Source organism: Pyxicephalus adspersus, chromosome 2 (genome assembly GCF_032062135.1).
Source record: "Pyxicephalus adspersus chromosome 2, UCB_Pads_2.0, whole genome shotgun sequence".
NCBI classification, from domain to species: Eukaryota; Metazoa; Chordata; class Amphibia; order Anura; family Pyxicephalidae; genus Pyxicephalus; species Pyxicephalus adspersus.
The window spans coordinates 18,668,285-18,689,923 of record NC_092859.1 but is presented as its reverse complement, the minus strand read 5'-3'; the positions used below and the strand labels follow the sequence as shown (position 1 = coordinate 18,689,923).

General features: G+C 39.5%; 1 long non-coding RNA gene across 1 annotated transcript; it reads right to left on the bottom strand.

Moving 5' to 3' along the window:
- Positions 1-339: 339 nt before the first annotated feature.
- On the bottom strand, positions 340-21,502 carry LOC140324948 (uncharacterized). Its single transcript, XR_011919601.1, has 4 exons — positions 21,349-21,502; positions 5,388-5,540; positions 3,675-3,856; positions 340-1,961 (listed from the first exon to the last, which is right to left on the bottom strand). It is a non-coding gene; the product is annotated as an uncharacterized lncRNA (long non-coding RNA).
- Positions 21,503-21,639: the final 137 nt, after the last annotated feature.

The window sequence follows — 21,639 nt, the reverse complement described above, 5'->3', positions numbered from 1 at the left end:
GATTTCAGAATTCAGGGATTCCACAGACACTAATTCTATGCCATTGCATTGTAAAGTCATTAAGTGATATACAATTTTATGTAAATGCTTTAGGGAATTCATACTGCTAACAGTGCAAAATTCCCACCTACAAATTCTTGATAATAAACATGGCACATTTTCTGTTTCACGCACTTGGGAGATTCCTTTATCCTCACCACCTGTTTTTAAAGTTTTTAAATCCACAAAATGGAATATATTGCAGCTAGGCTGTGCTTATGGTAGTGGTTGCATTGGTATTCTTTTTTTTTTGGTTTTATTATTTTTTTGTTGCTGATGAACTTACCAATAACACGTCATTTGCGTCCTCAGATTACAACAATCACTAGAATAGATGGAGGAGCAGCTTTGTCACGTCACGCCACCCTGCTCATCTCCATTACATTACCATTGCCTGATATTTCAGTACACAGAAAGTTACAGGACGCAATATTTCTGATTGGCTGAACCAATGTTTTACTGTAAATGCAATAATATACATTTTAGTCTTACACAGAAAGTTGATGCAGTCACTACATCTAAGTACCTGTAAGCTGTAATATTATTATTATTAATAAAAAAATAAACAGGTTTTATATAGTGCCAACATATTACGCAGCGCTGTACATTAAATAGGGTTGCAAATGACAAATGAATACAGACAGTGACATGTTTGTGTTCAGATTTAAAATACGTCTATATTTATACTTTTGGAGTAGGGGGTATGGTATTGTATGCATACGTTATTAGATTGGTTACGTTGGTATTAGATTATCATTATATTGCTGCTGGATCTCACTATCTCTTCCAAATAGACTGGCACTGGTTGATGCATCCTGCTATGCCAGGGAGCTTCTGGCATTAAAATGAATTAATTATACTGAAGATATCTGTGGACAAAGGTTATACAATTTCTAGATTTATTACTATATAAGTCAACTGTATTAATAGCATATATGAAAGTACCTTGCAAAATGAACCTTTGGTTTTGCATTTCTCTTGAAAAATAACACTTTGACTATGCATAGACATTTGTGTTCTGTAGCTTTACTTTATCTGTAGTGTGAGATCACCTAAGGCTATCAGTAACTGACAATCTCTCGAGTTTGGAGTAAGATTTGATGATTTCACAACTGTGCTGATCACTTTTTTCCTTGCCGAAAAGGAAGCTGTAACTGGGGATCTTTAATGCAAGGATCTCCCTGCTTACACATCATTCATTCTGTAGATCTGTGTGTTCCTAAACATATCCTGCTGCTTCATGTTAATCAGTTTTGGATTGCCAGTTTATAAGGATGACAGTGCTGATATGAGGAAGCAAACAATAGCCATCTCTGCACATAAGAGACTGGTTCTTACCCGGTTCTATTCCAGATTTGAGATCTCCTTCCATCTTGATTGGCAAGGCCTAAACAACTCACACGCATGCACAAGTTCATCAATTCCTAGCAGTCAGCTATGCTGGGATCAGCATACTTTAAAAGAAGGTTGCAAACAGGCAGGTAAGTTTGTTTTTTGCAGAAGAGACATTACCTGTCCTCTTCCTGCCTGCTCACAATTGTTTATTTGTACGGTTTAGTTCCTTAAATCTGCAAATGAAAATCTTTTGGTTATTCCGGGGTACATCAGTATATTCTGAAACACAATAAAGCACAAGTGGCTCAGGCAGAGATGAATAAAATAGGAAATAATATCCCTTTGAAAACAGTCCACATGCTGATCTATAATTATATGTAAATGATGGTTAAGCCTGGAAAAGTATCTGATCTATAATAGACTGCTGCTTCATTTTTTTTTTACCACAACTCTTTCCATTACTTGAAGGTTTATCCAGAAATTCCACAAAATGTCTTGAACTTTAAGAAGCCAGATTATCACCAGTTTTACTGGCTGTGCTTTTCTTGGATTTGGTCAGTTTTTTTTCTTGGAAGTCAAATGATTATCTAGAAGAGAGGAAAAAAAGATTTAAAGGGTTGTACCTATTTAAGAGCTGCTTGTGAATAAGACTTGTAACCTGCAAATTCTTTAAAATGTAACATTGCAAAATAAAATATAAAATGTTGTCAATTTTGGGGGGCTAGAATTCAAACAGACGTCTTAAAAACATACCATTAAAGCACATATACATCACTGATGAGTACGTAAGAAGTACTTTATTCAAATACCTGATGGTCATGTCCTTGTTTCCTGAAAAAGCGAACACTGTTTTGCGAAACGCGTTGAAAAAAAAGATCATTGAAGAAACTCCTTGTTGCTAGCTTTTCCCTCTAATCTGGCTTTTAATGAATTTTTAAATTTCAGGTAAACATCCTGTATAGTTCCATAAAAGGATTACATTTTGCAGTGGCCTAAACACACTGAATTGACATCTCGATTGGCACTCATTGGATGTCTATTTGTTTCCAGTTCAAGCGATAGGGACTGTAGGCTTGTTCGTAAGTTGAATTTGTATGTAAGTCAGAACACGTACATTATTTTAATAAATGCAATTTGGACAGATGTTTGTCTTAACATATTATTAGGCAGAGTGGTGTTAGTTACTGTATAAAATCCTCACTGTGAGTTTAATACCAAACAAAGCAAAAAAAGAATTATGGAGCCTAGACATTCAATAACTTATGGTTGAGCTTTGATATCCAAAAAGAAACAACTGCAGTTTGTCTTGGCCATTAAAAAGTTACAAAAGGTTGCAGAACAGCTCAGCTCTTAAAATCACCCACAACCTCAGCAAAAGACATCTTCTGCAAATCATGCGAACTGTCCCCCTTCCCCAATCAAGCCTCTGTCCTGCACACGTGTGAGCAGGGAAGCCCCGTTTGTATCTAGGAGTCGTCCGTGTGTCGGATGTCCATAACTCGAGGACTACCTGCATTAGTTCTCTATGCAAGCTGTAGAACCCCTCTGGCTACCAAAGCTATACCAAGCTGTGTTCCCTATAGTTTTTAGTGTAGTTCTCTGGAGAACCCTGGATTTTCCACTTATTTTGCAAGTAAGGACAGATTTTCTTAAGGTGAGCTACGTTAAAAATAATTTTACTCCTAACAACAAAGACTTAACTATAGATATACCGGTAGTTGACAATGTAAATGCAATGGGACCCAAGCAATATGACTTCACAGTATTTTATACAGGAAATTAATAAAGTTGTGGAAACACATTACAAAAAAAAGGGGAACAATAAAGGAGATGTATTGCCATCTACACGAACCTGTAACGTAGGTCCACTCATCAACCAGCATTTTAGGAACACTGTGGATGGAAGAGAAGCTGGTTACATGAGTAAGCTCATCTCATGGCTTATCTCATGGCATCTCATGGAGTACCAAGGCCAATGGGACGCTAAATACTTTTGTACATAAATATAATGATTACCACTTTTCAGGTTAAAAAGAATACAGCCAGAATAAAAATGAAATACACAAAGGGCATACTGCATTTTTTTAACAATGTTTTTTGAATTTTTGAGGGTATTATACCAAACAATACAAACACAGAGCCAACAATAGTATTTGCATATTCCCAATGGGTCCAAAAACCACATGATCACATAATAGGGGGAACAGGGGTACCAATAGAGAGGCTTGCTTTAGTAACTCACATTGTTTCAACAAATGAGAGGAGTATATACCAGAATAATTGCAGGGTTTGATGTCTACCTTCCTGTAGTCAAATAGCTTGTATATTCTGCTGATTCCTGGAATTACTTCCAAAAGAACCAGGTATTGTGGAACCTTTCTTCGATGCCATGTAGAGATGAGGTTAGATCCTCCATTAGCATGATCTCATTCACCTTTTGAGCCAGAGACCGATGGAGATATTTATTTTCAGGGGTCTGTCACTGTGATGGAGGAGAAAGAATGCTGGATAATCGGGGACAAGTATATCTAAAGTTCTGCATGAGCACTCCACCCTTGTCCCGAAACAGACACAGTTTTGGACAGGACCAAAAAATATGAACCATTGTTCACCTATCCTTGTCAGATCTCCAGCATCTATCCGATACCCCTGGAAATATTTGATTAGGCACAACTGGAGTCCTTTACCTGCTGGTTAATACTTTATAACCTAACTCTTGGTAATTGCTGCAAATGGAAGATTTGTGTGTTAGTGCAGAAATCTGATTCTGATCTGGCCTAGAACCTCCTCCCATGTCCTTAGGTAGACAAATCTATATCCTGCATATTTGGTATGGTAGTGCATGGTAGTGCATTCCTAAGGTGCATCTGGGATCCCATTAAAAAGAATAGCAACCCAGGGCACCAACAAATGTATTATAGCAGGGGTAAGCAAACTCCAGTCTTTAGGCCAGATACGGCCTAACCAGTAGTCTGTTCCGGCCTAATGCCCCCCTGGTCGATCCAGCCTAGTCCCCGCCGGCAGGGGTCAGCAACTTGCGGCTCTTGAGCCTCCTTGTTATGCCTCCCTTCCCTATTTACCATGACCAGCGTTAACACTTCCGCCGCCGGGGTAAGGGGACATTCCCTCTCCTCTATATGAATTGTGGAGAAGAGGGATTTCCTTTCAGGGGCGTTCCTTGTAGGGGCGGAGCTATCAGCGTGGGACTTGAGAGGTAGTCCGGACTAGTGTACATTCTTGACCTCCTGAAATGGCCTAGTAGCCAAAAAAGTTTGCTGACCCCTGTATTATAGCAATGCACTATTTTGAACAAACCTTAACCACTGCCTCTCAAAGTTTCTTTTAGGACTTTTTTTCAGATACTTTTCATCTGTGCTTTAAATAAAATAGCCCTCAGTTAAAGAGCAACTTTATCGGAAACTTGTTAAATCCTTTGTAAGGTTTTTATTGTCTGGAAGTCTGTTGGAAAGATTCTCCTTAACTTTTTTGTCTCAAAGACACCCAATGCTATGAGTTGGACTTTGAGATGTCAGAGGGGTGAGTGATGATAGAGAAATGGCTTCTTAATGGATTCTCTACTGAAATGTATGATTAATGCTTTTAAAAGAAGGGAATAAAAACTGAATAGAGTATCAAACCTTTTCCTGCTCATTCAAAATAAATGAAAATACATTTTGGTTCAGCTTTAAGCTAACCAATTAAACAATTTCCAATACTGAGAAATGTAGGCAGACTTTTGTTCTTAATAAATAACTAAATATTAATTATATTCAGGATCAAGAAAAATGATTTCCTGCAGCACAATGACTACAATGGCTGGCTCCTAGAAAGTGTGTATATACCTAACCTTCACTTCCTATAGTAAGCCATCACTTATTATGTCTATATCATTTACATGGAATGCATAAAGTCTGTCTTTCCCAATAGAATCATGCCTAGTGCATCATTAATGTGTCTTGTAATAAAGTGGAACGAAACACAGAGAGCAAAATATACACAATATATACACTTACATTTCAATGAAGTCCAGAGGCATCTTTTATTGTTGTGAAGTCTTCTTACCCTCTCTTCTCTCTCGCACCACCATATTTATTTCTGGGAGATCTTTTTCTTTGTCCTTTTCTGTGTGGCACCCCAATCTGCACTTCCCAAAGCAGGGAGTATTCCTATGAATAAAACCATCAACCAATGCAAATCATTTTATTAAAACAGGGCTCAGTGGTTGGGTATTGAACACAGATGGGAGCATTCCCATTGGCTAATTGTTGTTAGAGGCAAGAAGACTCCATGCAGCGTAACAGCAGATTGTGGAAAGGAAGAAGCAGGGAGCACATATCCCAGCATTTATCGCTCAGGACTCATCAAACTAAACCCATGACACCCCCAGAGAACCATTACCATTCTCATTTTCTTTACCAATGTATACAGCCTATTGTTCATTAGTTGTGTGCAAATGAAAACAGTGGCTGGCTGTTTTGTACATTTCTGACCTCCCAAATGTTGAGGTTGGCATAATGTTGGCATAGTAAACTTCAGTTCAGGATAAACTAAATGTGATTGTTACAGTAGTCACCAGAGCTAGACGATAGGTGAAAACTTTAATTACATACACATGCTCAGTAGGACAGGAACTGAAATACTTCCAATTGGACATAGTCAGTAAAAAGTTCTTGGTAGGCGTACACTTCCCCTTTTCTCATTCTAATAAATACCAAGAAAATGTTGGTTTTGGATACATATTAATGTACTGTAATACTGTCAATGTTCAAATAAATGGATTACAGTGTAAACAGACCAAATTTAGCCCAAGGTTAGTCATGTAGCACAGTAGCAGTGCTAATTCTTATCCAACAATAGCAGTATACATAATTTTCCCAACACGCTCATGTGTGCCACATTTACTTGTAAATATGAATATTAAATCATAGACACTTTCCCTCCCCTCCTGGCCATTACTGGAAGATAGAATTGTCTGACAAGATCCCCGTCTACACCCATAATGGACGATGAAGCCAATATATTTAGGGTGTCACTAATTTGCTGTTATCATGGAGTGAAGTATCAATCACTAGAATGACGTCCATCATTTCATATATTTTCTCCGCATCCACTACAGGTCCATATAAATCCACTTCTCCCAGGAAATGGGTTGGAAATATGAACAGTAAACACCTGTAAATGAATAATTCATGCTCGTGAATCCGCAAGACAAATTGCCGTGAACAGGCTTACCGTGTAAATAATACTGTTGAATGGTCAGTTATGTATAATAATACATATGACTTCATAAGATGAATGGTGTTTCTCTAAGAGCCACAAAAAGCATATAAACAGCTTATTTACAGTTTAACAGAGTCAGCCCTGCCAGTGAGGATAATAAATTTCTATAACCACTCAGAAATTATGTTTCTCACATTAAAGAAGTGATAGATCATAACAGTTTGGGAAAAAAAAGAAACAAGCTGGGTGATTAGAAAAAAAGACATAGCGATTGGGCTTATTTCTGGGCATTTGCTTTAAAGTGAACCTGTACCCAAATAATGTACAATAAAGTATTTCTAAATTCTGAACAGACAGTAAAAGAACCTAAAAAACATGAAAACTTTCATTCATCTCTGTATCTCTGAGCAATAGAGAAAAGAGTCTCAAAGTTTACTTGAATAGTTTTTGGTATTTTTCTATAACACAATCCTGGCAGCATGCCACCATTCTAACCAGCAGCTAAAACTCAGCTCCAAGATTTGTATTGTGATCTTTGGGAACCCTTAGGCTTTGTTCAGACCTGCTGCCTTGGCGGAGACCCTCTATGTAGTATCTACCCTCGGCAGCCCAATAGAGAATGAATGCGGTTAATAGTGATCAGTACTGCAAATGCTGATTCTTTAAGAGCCAGTCTTATGCTATAGGCAGCCAAATGTGCACTAGTGGGAATGGGCTGAATTCTCATCTACAGTAGTATAGCTGCAGACCCATAATTTGCTCACTCTGCTGCTTTGGTTGCCCATACACACATTTGCACAGCAGTGCAGCAAAAGTCGGTGCAGAGCAAGGCCTTGTTATTGTGCCTTTGACTAGCAAGGTATATTAGTAAGCCATTAAGAATGAACAGCACCACATTGCTGCTGCAACAAGAACAATATGCATCACCATGCGTCATGATAACAAGTGGTGCTGCATCACATCCAGTCTATACAAATTTAATGTGTAAAATGTAGCATAGTGCAAATGAAAATAAAAAAGGACTGTGGAGCACTCAATTTTTTTCCTGTTTGGAGGCAATCATCCACAGCAAGACAAGCACCAATTTCCCTGCATCTGCTAAGGCTATGTACACACTTACAATGATTCTCGAGAATCTGGTGTGTGTACAGCGCCCGTCGTCCATCATCCGAACGACCCTCCTGGCAGATCTACAAACAATAGACAGAGAACGATCCTAATGGAAGTAGATGGGGGAGAGAGCGCAGCAGGGTGCCGCTCCGTCGTTCTCCCCCTCCCCTCTTCATAAAGCAGAACGGTGCTGTATGAATACTACTTGTTCATGCTTCGTGCAGTAGTTTGTCGTTGAAAGATCCTTTCCAAAGACAATTATTGCACATGTGTATGCAGCCTAAGTCTTGCCTACCCGCTTATCAAAAGCACTGGCATGCATAGAAAGCACTGATAGTGCCAGGCAACTACCTATTGTATTTGCACAACAACAATATAATCAAGATAGCATTGGCAGAATTTAAACCCAGAATTCCAGTGCTGCAAAGTATTCTGGTTTAGCCTATCTGCTGCCCGAAATGTCAAGGATTTAAGAACCTTCATGACCGGACCACAAGTCCATAGTCATGCCATCATCTGTATCTGGAGAAACTCGCTCTAATGCCCCTGCCATAGTCCAAGTTCTTGCCAGTATGTCTTTTGTAAAGAGAGACTATTCAAATGCATGCAAGTATTATGAAGATGGTTTCTTGCTAAGATTCAGACTTGGGATGCCAGTACTGCAATACAAGAGTGTTAGCCACCATACAAGTAAATCTAACTGAATGTATTGTTGAAGTAGAAAGAAAGAATTGTATTAAGCAGCATAATTCCCTTGCAGAACAGGCATTAAAGATGGCATCATATTGTAAATAATCTCAGGGTCAGGTTTTACGGAAATCATCCACTTGTGTCTACATGTATTACATTTTCCATCCATAATCATCTGTCCCAATGGACACAGCACATTCTAGACTTAGCTTACATTGTGGATGTTTTTCCTAGTGGTTGTCTCTTGTTAACATGAAGTGATTTAAATTATTTATTTGAACCTTTTTCAGGATATCCAGAGTCTAGAGACTTGTCAAACACATGTCAGCTTAAAACCTGAGAAGTTGGCTGAACTGCACCCGGAACTGAACTCACGCTAATGTGGTTTAATTAAATGAGGCCCCGTTCTGGGTGACTTTCAAAAGAAACATTTTGAAACCCACACAAGTCCAGGTTTGTTCAAAAGTCCTGAAACTTGCTTTAAACCACATCCTTTCCCTTAAGAAAAAACCTAAAAAAATGAAAACCAATGGCTTATTTTGGCAGCTCAGATTAAATTCTGTGTTTGAGGCAGCCTGTTACATTGATGTGTGTCATTACTAGTTTTATGTGATTATAAAAGAAACCTTTTATCACACAACACCACAATCTGAGCATATACATCCTTTATAGGTAAATTTCATAAAATGTATGTTGTATGTAAAAGGCATGTTTTATTCTAACCCTATTTCAATTCCTTTTTAGTGTATGAGTGTATTGAAAAGAAATATACACATATATATACATAAGAAGGTACATGTGTGTTGAAACTGGCACTTTCTCATGCACTTACCCATAGTCTTTTTCCTCAACTTTTTGGCTCAACTCTTTACTATTTAAGGCCCAACCTTAAGGGGAATCAGTGCTTCACCAGTATCCTTTATCCTTACCCCACTTATTCCCTTGCTTTTGTCAGTGTGTCTGTTACCAACCCATCCTTTAGACGTGTTGACTTGTTCCAAGTTCTCACCTTCAGTCTTTGCCTGGGTGTTATTGACCCTGCTCTGTTATTTGACATTGCACCCACCAACTGATTGGTCAATTGATGTTTTTGGCCTGTTGCCCCACATTGTTACTGCTTCCTCCTGTAGATCCCAAAGAACCAATTCTACCAGTTCCTTAGGTTTATTAGCTCTTCTATTAGCACTTCTCTATCACCACCATTCATATCATGCAGAGGTGCATGGACTAAAAGTAAAAATGCATCTTGATCTTTCCTGGCATGGGCTAGTTTTATAGTATCTAAATCTAAATAATATCTAAATTTTTTTTAAAAATAATACTTTATCATGCTATAAGTACACCAATAGCAGCATACAAATCTGAAACATAGTGGGACACTTATCAAGCCAATTAGAAAACAGTTAGACGAACACCAATTGCAAATAAGGCTTTAAATGCATGCCCCAGAAAAAATATGATCAGGGTCTGTTTTTTTTGGATACCATTTTATATTAGTGAGGTAGGAATGAATTAAAATGTTAAGGTAAATCTATCATATAAATTGTCTCATTGCCCATGTTTAGCATGGTAAGTGTCCACCATGGTACGTTACACAAGTGGATGAGAACTTCAAGCACTGGAAAATGAACCATCGAAAGAAATATATGGAGAACTGACTATGGAGAATAAGTACGGCTGAAGAAGTAGCAAACTGTTTTGCAAAAGTACACATTGTACATGCATATATATATATATATATATATATATATATATATAGCATAGAATAACAAATTATTCAGATATGATGAGACAATAAATAAGGGGATAGAAGGTTAAGAAAACGTATAAAGGCAAACCGGAAAGTAGAAGTGCCCTGGTTAGCCAAAGAAAAGATATGAAGATGATGCCAGGTAACACTTGGTTGTGAGTGGGTGCCTCCTGGACAGGAAATACGTTAGAATGACCTCAAATGGCACACAAACAGTGAAGAATGAAAGCAGAGGTTTCAATGCTTCCTTGCGCTATCCAAATGTAGAAAAAAGTATTTTGGCTGGTTTTGATAATACGGCCACAGCTAGTGAAAGACACAAGTGTACTTTGTATTCTCCTTGGGGTTTGTGTGTGAGATTTATGAGCTCTGACTGTTGGGGCTGAGTCTGGAAACCTGTTAATGATCTTTTACTATAAGGAAAACATAGAGATTTGCTGACAAGGTGCAACAGGAAAGGAGAAAGCTTCTGTGTGTGGCTGGATGGGGGAAGTGGCTTTGTGCTCACAGCAGCTGTTCTGCAGAAATTGCTCCATGGCACTGCTTCCAATTCCAGTTTTGGAAAAGACCTTGGGTATTAGGCGGTAGGAAATTGTGGTGGATGGTACTGTAATAGTGTGTACTTTCACAAAATAAAAAACTTGGATTCTCTTAATGTATGTAGATGGAGAACCCTGCTGAGTGTCCTGATATCATGTTCTTTTATTTCCAAAAAGAAAGTATGTAAGCATTTCTAAAGTTTGTTGATTCAGGTCAACCAAGACAAAAGGGGGCACCTGAAGGGTAGTGTGAAGATAAAACCTTCAATAAAGACGTTAAAGAGGAACTATTTCACAGTATACATAGCAGCAACCACAAATCAATGCAGTGCCAATAACAATTTATTCTTGAACAAGTCTCTATGGTTTAAACATACTCATTGATATACGAATCCGTTTGATGTACTCGTGTCATATGTATACCATAAATAGGTAACTGCATTTTTTAGACAAAACAATTCCATCTGTAGACATAATTTTGATTGCATATATGGGGATGTACTTGTACATATACATATGTATTTGTGTATCTGCAAGTACAGACTATAGGATGTTATATATATATTTTTTTTTTTCTTTTGTGAAATTTGAACTTTTCTTGCATGATTTACCTATAACATCAGATATACTGTATATTTAATGACAAATATTCCGTTACTGTACTACACCTATCTTTTAGACTGGCACAGTCTACGCTACATACCCCTGAGGAAGCCCACAGTTGCGAAACGCGTCGGGTTAATAACACTCAACGGTTCAATATTAAAACGCTAGTGGATCTATGTATAGTGTGTGAACCCAAGCCCATGCTGTTTAATGGGCAGGGTTAAAAAAAAATGTTTCCATTGTCGCATAATCTATGAATTAATCTGAAATCCAGGCCAAAACCCCGTCTTTTCTTTCCTCACTGTATGATGATGGTTAGTATTTCTATACACTGATAGTGATCACTGTGCACTGTATAATGCATGAACCCTTTTATTAGTGATCGGCGGAAGAAGGGCTTCTTACATACAGGGTCAATAGGAAAAGAGCCACAATACAATGATTTCAATGGAGGATGAGCCACCTTACATTGGAGGTCAATGAAGAATTCTCCCTTTAATTGGTGGTCAGTGGGAGAAGATTTGGTATTTGTAAGCCAAGGGCCACCTTATATTGATTTCCATAAAAGAAGGGCCACCTTACACTGTTGGTCAGTGGAAAATGCTTCCTTATATTGGTGGTCAGTGGAGATGGGTAATCTTTACATGTTGAAACAAACCAGAAAACGGATCCAGTAGCTTGAAGCAATTTTTTAGATGTTCTCTGGTCGACATCTAGCTTCAGAGGTCAGATGCTGGACCATTTCTGTAATAGGCCCTGGGACATCAGGATCCAGCTGCACCTGCATGCATGGTTACTTAGTGAATTAACAAAAAAAGGAGCAGGGGTCCTGTAAGATCCATTTTTACAAGCCAATATCATGAAAAGGCCTGTATGATTTATTAACATGACTGTAGTAATACGACTGAAAAGGAAGTCTTTTAAGGACTGGCACATAAAAACAAGGCACCTCTTGTAGAAGGTCAGATTTGTACAGGAAAATACCTAATTCATAATCTGAGATGTCTCTTACACATTATCCAAAGAGCAACAATGGGTCATGCAGTCTATGCACTCAGAAAATTATTTCCAGACACGTGTTTTGATTTATGGCCATGTGGACTTCAACAGGAGAGAATCAATTAGGATCCTGAAAAATACATCTATTATATTTCTGAAATGGCACAGAGCAAAGAGTGGTGAAATGTTCAGGTACAATAATCCACAGCAATCAATTAGATATAAGTGTTCTTTACTTAGAGAAGGTGGTGGAATTCAGATCAGGAAAACCAGAGGAATGTCAGAGCTTCCTACCTACATACCTTAACTCATATCACTGACAGGTAGACAAGAGACAGTAGTAGTAAAGCATAACCACTGTATAAAACAGACAAAGTATATCTAATAACATCTAGCTGATAAGTATACTTGAAAATCTAAAAAAAAATCACCTAAAATTTCCATTTTAAGAAGACTTAAAAAAAGTGCATTTAAATAATTTTAAGATCAGTTGCTGTACAAAGGCTTTGTACAAGTCAGTATTTGAGGAATTAAATCACTATAGTTTGTCCTGCAGATGTCTGGCTAGCCTGGTTACACTAACATTTTTAAAAGACATTTTGCACATGACAGTGCAAACTAATTGCCTTAGAAACTGCTAGACCCAGGTACTCGGGACTTTCTGATTGTCTGAGTGACATGTTCTGTATTACACAAACGCAGGGCAGGGTTACGACCAAGCTGGTATTGCTTGCATAGTTCTGACCCAATGCCATTTAGAAGAGCCAGGAAGCAGCAGGCAGCAGTGTAGGAAATTTGCAGCTTCTCCTAGGTAAGAAAACAATGAAGCTCCAATTGACCACCAAGAAAGGGTGACATACCACTGACTTCTGACTGCTAATAAAAGGAACACATACTACAGGCAACTGATGAAAGGTACACAAATTACTAAGAAATGCATACAGGCAGGGCTGCCAGAAATTTCTGGGTACCTTTCCTGGGCCCTCTCTCCCATGTCTAAAAGTTCCAGTTGTAATGCGCCTGGGCACACAAACCACAGCCAACTCCAAGAATCCTTTTGTCGCTATCTGATTGGAGGAGAACCGAATTCAAACTAATGGTGAGGCAGCCAAGTGCCACGACCCCGGGGGCTACAAGAGGCACGCGTGGTAGCGCGCGCACCTTTTCCCACAGCACCCCTGGGACGTGCCCTACTTTGCGCATTCACATGGGTGCTGAGAACAAGACTTTGTCTGTTCACATCCATAGGGAAGCTGGGGATGCCGGCTGGCTGAACAGTAGTTCGGCTAGAACAGATCCCTCCGCCTGCAGGGAGAGATTCGTTGCAAGCAGGGGAGCAGCCTTGGCCATGCTGCCTGCTGCAGCGCCGTCTCCCTCTGCGGCTGTGATCCCCAGGGACGCCGCAGGCTTGCTGGACAGGTAAGTACCTTACACCAGTATAGCAAAAGTTAAGCCGTTATGATCGGGGCCCGGTACAGAAGTACCTGTTGTACCCCCCCTGATGGCAGTACAGAAGTACCCGTTGTACCCCCCTGACGACAGTACAGAAGTACTCGTTGAACCCCCCTGACGGCAGTACAGCAGTACCCATTGAACCCCCGGTGGCAGTACAAAAGTACCTGTTGTACCCCCGGTGGCAGTACAAAAGTACCTGTTGTACCCCCCTGACCTCAGTACAGAAGTACCAGTTCAACCCCCCTGACGGGAGTACAGAAGTACCCGTTAAACCCCCCTGACGGCAGTACAAAAGTACCCGTTAAACCCCCCTGACTGCAGTACAGAAGTACCCATTGAACCCCCCTGATGGCAGTACATAAGTACCCGTTGTACCCCCCTGACGGCAGTACAGCAGTACCCATTGAACCCCCGGCAGCAGTACAGAAGTACCTGTTGTACCCCCCTGACCTCAGTACAGAAGTACCCGTTGAACCCCCCTGACGGCAGTACAGAAGTACCCATTAAACCCCCCTTACTGCAGTACAGAAGTACCTATTGAACCCCCCTGATGGCAGTACAGAAGTACCCATTGTACCCCTCTGATGGCAGTACAGAAGTACCCGTTGTACCCCCCTGACGGCAGCCCTACTTACAGGTCTACCCCCAAAGCCAAACCTGGACCTAGATAGTGAAAGAAGTAGCAGTAGATGAGCTCATCTTGTCCTTGTGTTGCTCTTTCCTTCCCACAATTTAAGCTCTGCTGAAGTCAAACTTGAGTACTTAATTTTATGCAATAATAAATAGCTGCATTTCTTTGTATCCTTAATATCTGCCCTTAGTTCTGAATTATTAGCTAGAGACAATCAGGATCTTTTGTGCAGAACAGCTGCTATTTGTATGTTGGTAAAATTTATTGTGCTGTTTTATGTAATAAAGTATCTGATTTATACCACATTTATGTGCCTGTCTTCTGTTTTTTTTAAATTTATAAATGGCTATAAAAGATATATTAAATTATGACCACAGCCCTTTAATAATGTGCTGCATGCTGGGGTAATACTTGGGGTAAAAAAAGTGTCCCTAACTAAGCAATATTAAGCAATATTAAGCTGCAAATAAAAGACAAAGAACAATTAAAAGTATTCCTTGGGAAGCGTGTGGTGAACGCTTCTTTAAGCAGTTACATAATGGGAAATTCATGTAGGGATTTGTTAATATTGTTGTTATGGTGGGGAAGAATGGCATCACTCATCATGGTTCTCTTTGATCTCCTTGTAAGTGTTTACCTCTTTCTTTGGCTGGCACGGATTCTTTTTCTGGGAGCTGCATCTGCCTTGTACTGTTTGGGAACAGACGCCCTCAAATGTCATTGTGCGTTAAACCCCAGTGTGCATTGTGTCATTAAACAGGACCCCCTGTTGGATTTTAATTGCTGTGCTAAACTAAAGAAAATACAGACATTTTCTATCTCAGCAAAAACAATACCAGCAAAATGGTTTTGCCTGTGGACCCCAGGGGATGTATTATTTCTATATTTTACCCTCTCTGTAATTTTGGCATAGGAAAATAAAAGAGAGATCTGGTGCAACGTTCCCAATATGCTTTAAAGATGAACTCCAGCTTTAAGTGGAAAAAAAATTGCAGTCAGACAGGGCTTTATTGTTGAAAGAGGCAGGCAATGTCCCTTCTGTTATAAGCAATCTTACCCATCTGGAAGGTACATCCCAGCACAACCTGCTGTTGCTGGAAATAAATAAATTCCCCTATGCTGGCCAATAAAGATAGATGATGATCTAGAAAGAGAAGAAAGAAGAAGATGGTGGCTTCTTGCAAAGGAATAGGGAAAGGTGTGTATGATGGGGTTTAGTTCCGCTTTAAGTCTTGCATGGTGGTAGAGGCTTCCCTCTTGTGCTAAAATTATTTACTAATTTCAATGATGATTTCACTGCAGCTGTGAGCTTCTCACAGTCTCATTTCCTGGCTGGAGGTGAACCAGAATCTTCTTGTCCTTTCTTCCCTAGTCCAATTTTCCTTGGTCTGCCGCTTAAATTTATTGGATTGCAGTTCTTTCAATCATAGAGGCTTAACATTACATATGGGAATTATCACAACTTCAGGAAGTTACTGTATGTACTATCCCTGCATGCCCCTACCAGTCATGAGCTGCCTCCATTGTACAAAAGCACAAAAAGTGATGACACTATTGGGACTAATATAAAGTATGACATGGAAACAGAAAGGTTTTATTTCATGCATGTTGATTAAGAGGACAATAAAGGTTAGGGGGTGAAACTTCACTTTTCTAAAAGAAGAGCTAACTCCCATAGGTTATGTACTGTACACTTCAAGAATTCTAGAAACTTACAATGAAGTTTTAGCGTTTAAAAAACATTTGCAGAGTATTTTATTCCTGAACGGACTCCATCCGAATGCACAAGTTCAGAAGAAGCCCTGATGAATATATTGGGCCACCAAAGGAATTCACAGATGGTGCATCACTGGAGGTGAGTATTGGTCACTTTACTACTGCCTTAAAGCAGAACTCAACACACCACCCCTGGCTCCATTGTTGACGCTACATCCTAAATTTCTGACCAGGCCAGAACGGCTTAATTCCTCCACAAGCAAATGGGAGTTCACTGATTCCCAGCAGCCACCTATGTTGGGATCGTAGTCTGAGATGGATAGCTCAGAGTACATTAAACAAAAGATAGCAAACAGGCAAGAAAGTTTTTTTAATTGCAGAAGAGACTTAGTCTGTCCGCCTAGTCTGTCTCTGCAATAGAAAATTCAACTAATGATCTGTGTAGATTTCTGGGATTAGCAGTGATTTCATTATAGAAAATTGGTTGCAAGAAAACATAAGAATATAGATGTTGGCTGCAAATTAAAGTTTTCTCTTACTTTGGAAAGATTAACATTACTTCCTGTTGTGTCTTTAAAACCAAGGAAATTCTTTTCTGCATGGGGACAGCCTATAACCCTTTCCTCCAAGCCAAGAAACCCAACATCTTAGCTGGAGTTCCACCTAAACATAAAAGAGAAGAGAGACGTGATAGTGCCCACACCTCTGTTGCTTTTACATTTTTTTGGCACACCAAGAGAATCATTTCCCGTACCGGCTGTCATCCATCACTGTATAATGGCCATCAGCCAGTCATAACCCCGGCTGTAATGTCGTCTATGGGCCTGATATTTCTAGGCTCCGTCCTTCATATTCCTGCATCTCATCTATTTCTGTCTCCTATAGCCTGTCCCCTCTCAGGTCGGGTGTTCTGCGAAATGACATTTTCAGTAAGTGATACATCAATTATGGAAACATATTAATGGACGGTATTCCCTAGGTAATCAGACCACTTTTAATACAGGTAGGTATTTCAGGCTTCTTAGCAAACCAAATACCATATTGATCAGTGGTTTGATTGCACTGATGGACTCGGGAGCCTCTAACCCATAGTGAAATGGAGTGTTTTGCAGCAGACTGCTCCCACTCTCTTAATACATAATTCATGGTAAATGCATGGCCTCATAATGCTTTTCCATATTCACAATGGATGCAAATAATAAAAGCAATTAGACCCATTTAACCTGGCCACTTGTAATTCATTAAACCTTTATTGATAGGGTGATGGCATTTATATGCTATTAGTCTGGGCACGTTTATTATTAGTACGTGTCTATCTAGAGTTTGCTGCACAATGTTTATATGTGTGGACGTGCATGTGTCTGTGCAGACAACATTGCAAGGATGTCAGGGGCTGATTGACCGAGATGCAAAGTGGCTCTCGAACTAAGCGTGTTTACTAGAGAACAAGACATTTTTGGGTGCTCCTGGGACAAAAGAATTACTATACCCAATGGGAACAAATAAAAAATCATTGTTATGGTTTATATACATTTTAAGATAACCTAGGTTTGTCCCCTTTACAAGCAGATTAGTATATCATTCCTTACCCTACACTAGGGCCTATCCTGGGATGCCAAGGGGCCCAGTGCCTGCCAACATCTGGCATTTACAGTTGAACTAAACCAGCTATACTAACCTCTCTTTGCTCCATCAAAGCACCTTCTTCTCTTCCTCCTTGTGATCTTTGGTTATCTCGACTGGCTGGGAAAATGCTGGGGAAGCTGGGATTTTGGCGGTTCCATGGAGCAATCAGGTAGGGACATCACACCCTGGACATCTGTCCCTGTCTAATGACCTGCCTGATCGAGCTTTTTTAAAAGTGGAACTCTAGTTCAGCTTTAAAAGGGTGGTGCAATGTTGTTCACCTTCCTTTATAATTGGAGTGTCAAGCTGGTGACTTCTTAATGAAAGACTCTATTACTTAAGTAAAACATATTAACCCAGCAGCATGATGGCTCAGAGGTTAGCACTCCGGCCTCTGCAGCGCTAGATCACAGGTTTGAATCTCGGCCAGGACTCTATCTGCCTGGAGTTTGCAGATTCCCCCTGTGTTTGCATGGGTTTCCTCCCACATTTCAAAAAACAAAACATGCAATTGGATTATTGCCCCCCCCAAATTGACCTTTGACTGTATTAAAGACCATGCCAGGGACATTAGATTGTGAGCCCCTTTGAAAGACAGCTACTATGGATTATGTACAGCACTGCATAATATGTTGGCTCTATATAAATACTGTGTAATAATAACCCTTTATACTCTGACTGAATGGTTGTATGTTTGTTGTTGGAAAGGATCTTTCACTATCCTTTCCATCAACAAAAGACTGAAATATACATGAGTGAGTGTTGTGCTCTATGGAGAGGAAAGGGGGGAGATGACGGAGTGCCACCCTGCTGCGCTCTCTCCCCTTTACTTCTATTACGTTCGTTCCCCTTTCATGGATCTGCCAGGACAGATCCATGAACGACGTCAGTCAAGCGCTGTACACGTCAGATTCTCGTCCGATACTAGCCCTGAGGCCGATTATCGGACAAGAATCATCTGACATGAACATAGCCTAAAGGTGCGTACACACTTCCAATTTTTATCGTTCCAATCGAACGACGAACGATCGATTGGGCAAAAAAACGTTCGTAAAAAAGTAACCAACGACGCCGACGAACGAGGAAAGTCGCTGGAAACGAACGACCGTGTGTGTACAATATCTACGAACGATCGTGTCGTTACCTCTATGTGCAGTATCGGTGCTATACGATCGTTCATATATATCGTGCAGGAACGTTCGTCGTTCGTTTTCCGACGATAATAATTGGAAGTGTGTACGTAGCTTTAGTTTCAAATACAAAGCCTGAAAATATAGGAAGTAAGATAAAAAAAGTTAAATCATGGGGATAAGAGCAAGACAAGAGACAAAGTGAAGTCTCAGAGGAAAGTAGGAAAAACTACAGATAAGGGTAAAAGTAAGATGAAAGGAAAGAGAATTAAACAGAAGATGAACAACCTATAGAGAGATTATAAAACAAAGGAGAAGATAAAAAAAAGATTAAAGAAAAAAAAAGGAGGAAAATAATAGATAAAAAAGATAAGAAGGAAACCATAAAAGCCATAAAAGAAAAGTGAAAAGGATAAAATATAAAGAAGCTATGAGGTCTATATTGTATTATTCACTGCAACATTCCCTAGTGTAAAAATGTCCACATCCATCTGCTTCATGGCAGGTATTTAATTTCCACAGCAGAATTTCAGTGAATGCCAAATTTATTGCTTTATATATACCCCAATGAGAAATAAAATATAGAAAGAATTATCTGGATATATATATAGAGAGAAAGAAATTACATTATAAAGCAAACAAGAAACATAAAAATATTAAACTCTGGGGTTACAGAAAAAGTGTTAATTAAACTCTCCTCTCAGCTTCAAAATGTAATTTCAGAAGTCAGTTTCAATATTTTTTTTTATTTTGCAGCTTTTATTAAAATAATACCTGATGATTCAGACATAGAGATCTATGTTTGGGTACTTTCTGTTAAAGAATGACAGTGTTCTATCCCAGATGTGCCCCTGTGTTGTCACCCTGTTACATTGGCTTCTGATGGAGATTTCAGATGGAGTTGTTAAGCAGAAAGTGATAAGGGATCAGCAGCTATTAGATGCAAGAAAGAATAAAAAAGGGTTAAAACAAGTATTTTAGTTTAACATATAGCACCCTAAAAGCATTCAGTTTAATTATTTTGTTGCTGGAACTAAAACACATTTTTTTTCAAAGTTGGCTAAAACGTTGCTTTATAAATAGCCCTCATAGGGCTCTATTTATAAAGCAGGAAATCCAACATTCCCTGGTGGGAAACAATTACTGCCATTGAAACACATGGACCTGGAAGATTCCCATGAGGGGATGTCTAATTTCTTGTTTTATAGGGCACATAGAGTTTTTTTGCTTAACTATAATTGGGAATAGTGAGGACACTAAATTATTTATGCTGCCTATAGCATGGCTGCCTGAATTACAAGACCGGTTGCACAAATAGTAGCTTGATTACAGCTGAGTTACCTAACACTTCCAGGTCCAGTCCTTCTCCTCGCCTGTGAATGGACAATGAAGAAAAAGCAGAAAATGACTTTTTTCTTTGTTTCAGCACGTTCTTTGTGCACATGAGCACTGCAGCACAACTGATCAGCTCCTCGTGCTGTTTCTCCCTTCACCAGTCTGATATCGGCTGTACAGGGACCACAAGGAACCAAGACAAATTCAGGTTCTTGCATTGGGCCTGATTTAATAAAGCTCTCAAAAAACAGGAGAAGAGAGACTATCATGGGAAAACCTGATCCAGCAAACCTGGAATATATTTATTTTAAAGGATTTGCTATTAGTTGTCAAACATTTTCAATCCTGGACCAGATCTATTCCAGGTTTGCTGGATCACCCAGTTTTGTCCCATGACAGTCTACCTTCTCAGGTGTTGGAGGGCTTTAGGAAATCAGGGCCAATGTTTGCATTAAAAAAAACTCTAAGGATAAATTGCTAAATACAGAACTTTTTACATCTGTCTGAAGCTTTAACTTCAAAAATAAAAAACAAGTCAACTTATTTATAAAACAGCAAACAGGAAGCTGTATCCGGAAGACCTTGTCTCCTTATTTTCCAGAATCTCCCAGTATACACAGCGCTCTGTGTCTACATTTCATAGTGTCATTCCAACCTGCTGTGCGGCCTTGGCATGGGTTAGCCAAATAAACCCCTAATGAATATTCCTCATGAGCAGATTAAAGTGATGCAGAATTTCCAGAATATATTACACAGTCATGCATCTTATTTCATACCAAATGAAAAGTGAAGCCTGTTTATGAGAAGGAACCCTCAGAGGGATGTTAACCCAAGCAAAACATTATCAGCTTGATAGGTGGGCTATGGCGCGTCTCCGTATATGGACAGTCTAATGTCAGATCAGATCATAGTATTAAAATGAGAAACAGGAGGACACTTTTTATGTATTTAATATTCACTTAAATACTTTTAAACCAAAGTTTGAATAAGAAATTAAAAAAAATTCTACTGAAATCTTCATTTTAAAGGAATGTACCAAGTAAGAAAGGAAGCTGCCATTGCTCAACACTCATTTGTCATGGCAATCCAGGGGTTTCAGTACGGGCGCAAACTCAAATTTATCCACCACTTCCTTATATCCACTTTTTCCCCACCTTTCCTCCTTACCTTGTAGGTAGATACACGTTCCTAAACCCAGGTCCCATGCTAGCACCATATGCAGGTGATCACTGATCAAGCACTGCAGACTGTTCTTGCATGCTGGTCCCCAACAGTCCCATTTGCAAGGACGCCACTCCACTTCTGGATATTGGGAGGACCCTAGGACCAGACAGCCCATAGCATGGGTCCATATCATGCAGGTAATGATGTAAACACCTGAAAAAAAAAGATAAGCAAATAATTTAGGACCACAGCTTTCAGACCTTACCAACCTCTTGAACACTCACATGGCAGTGC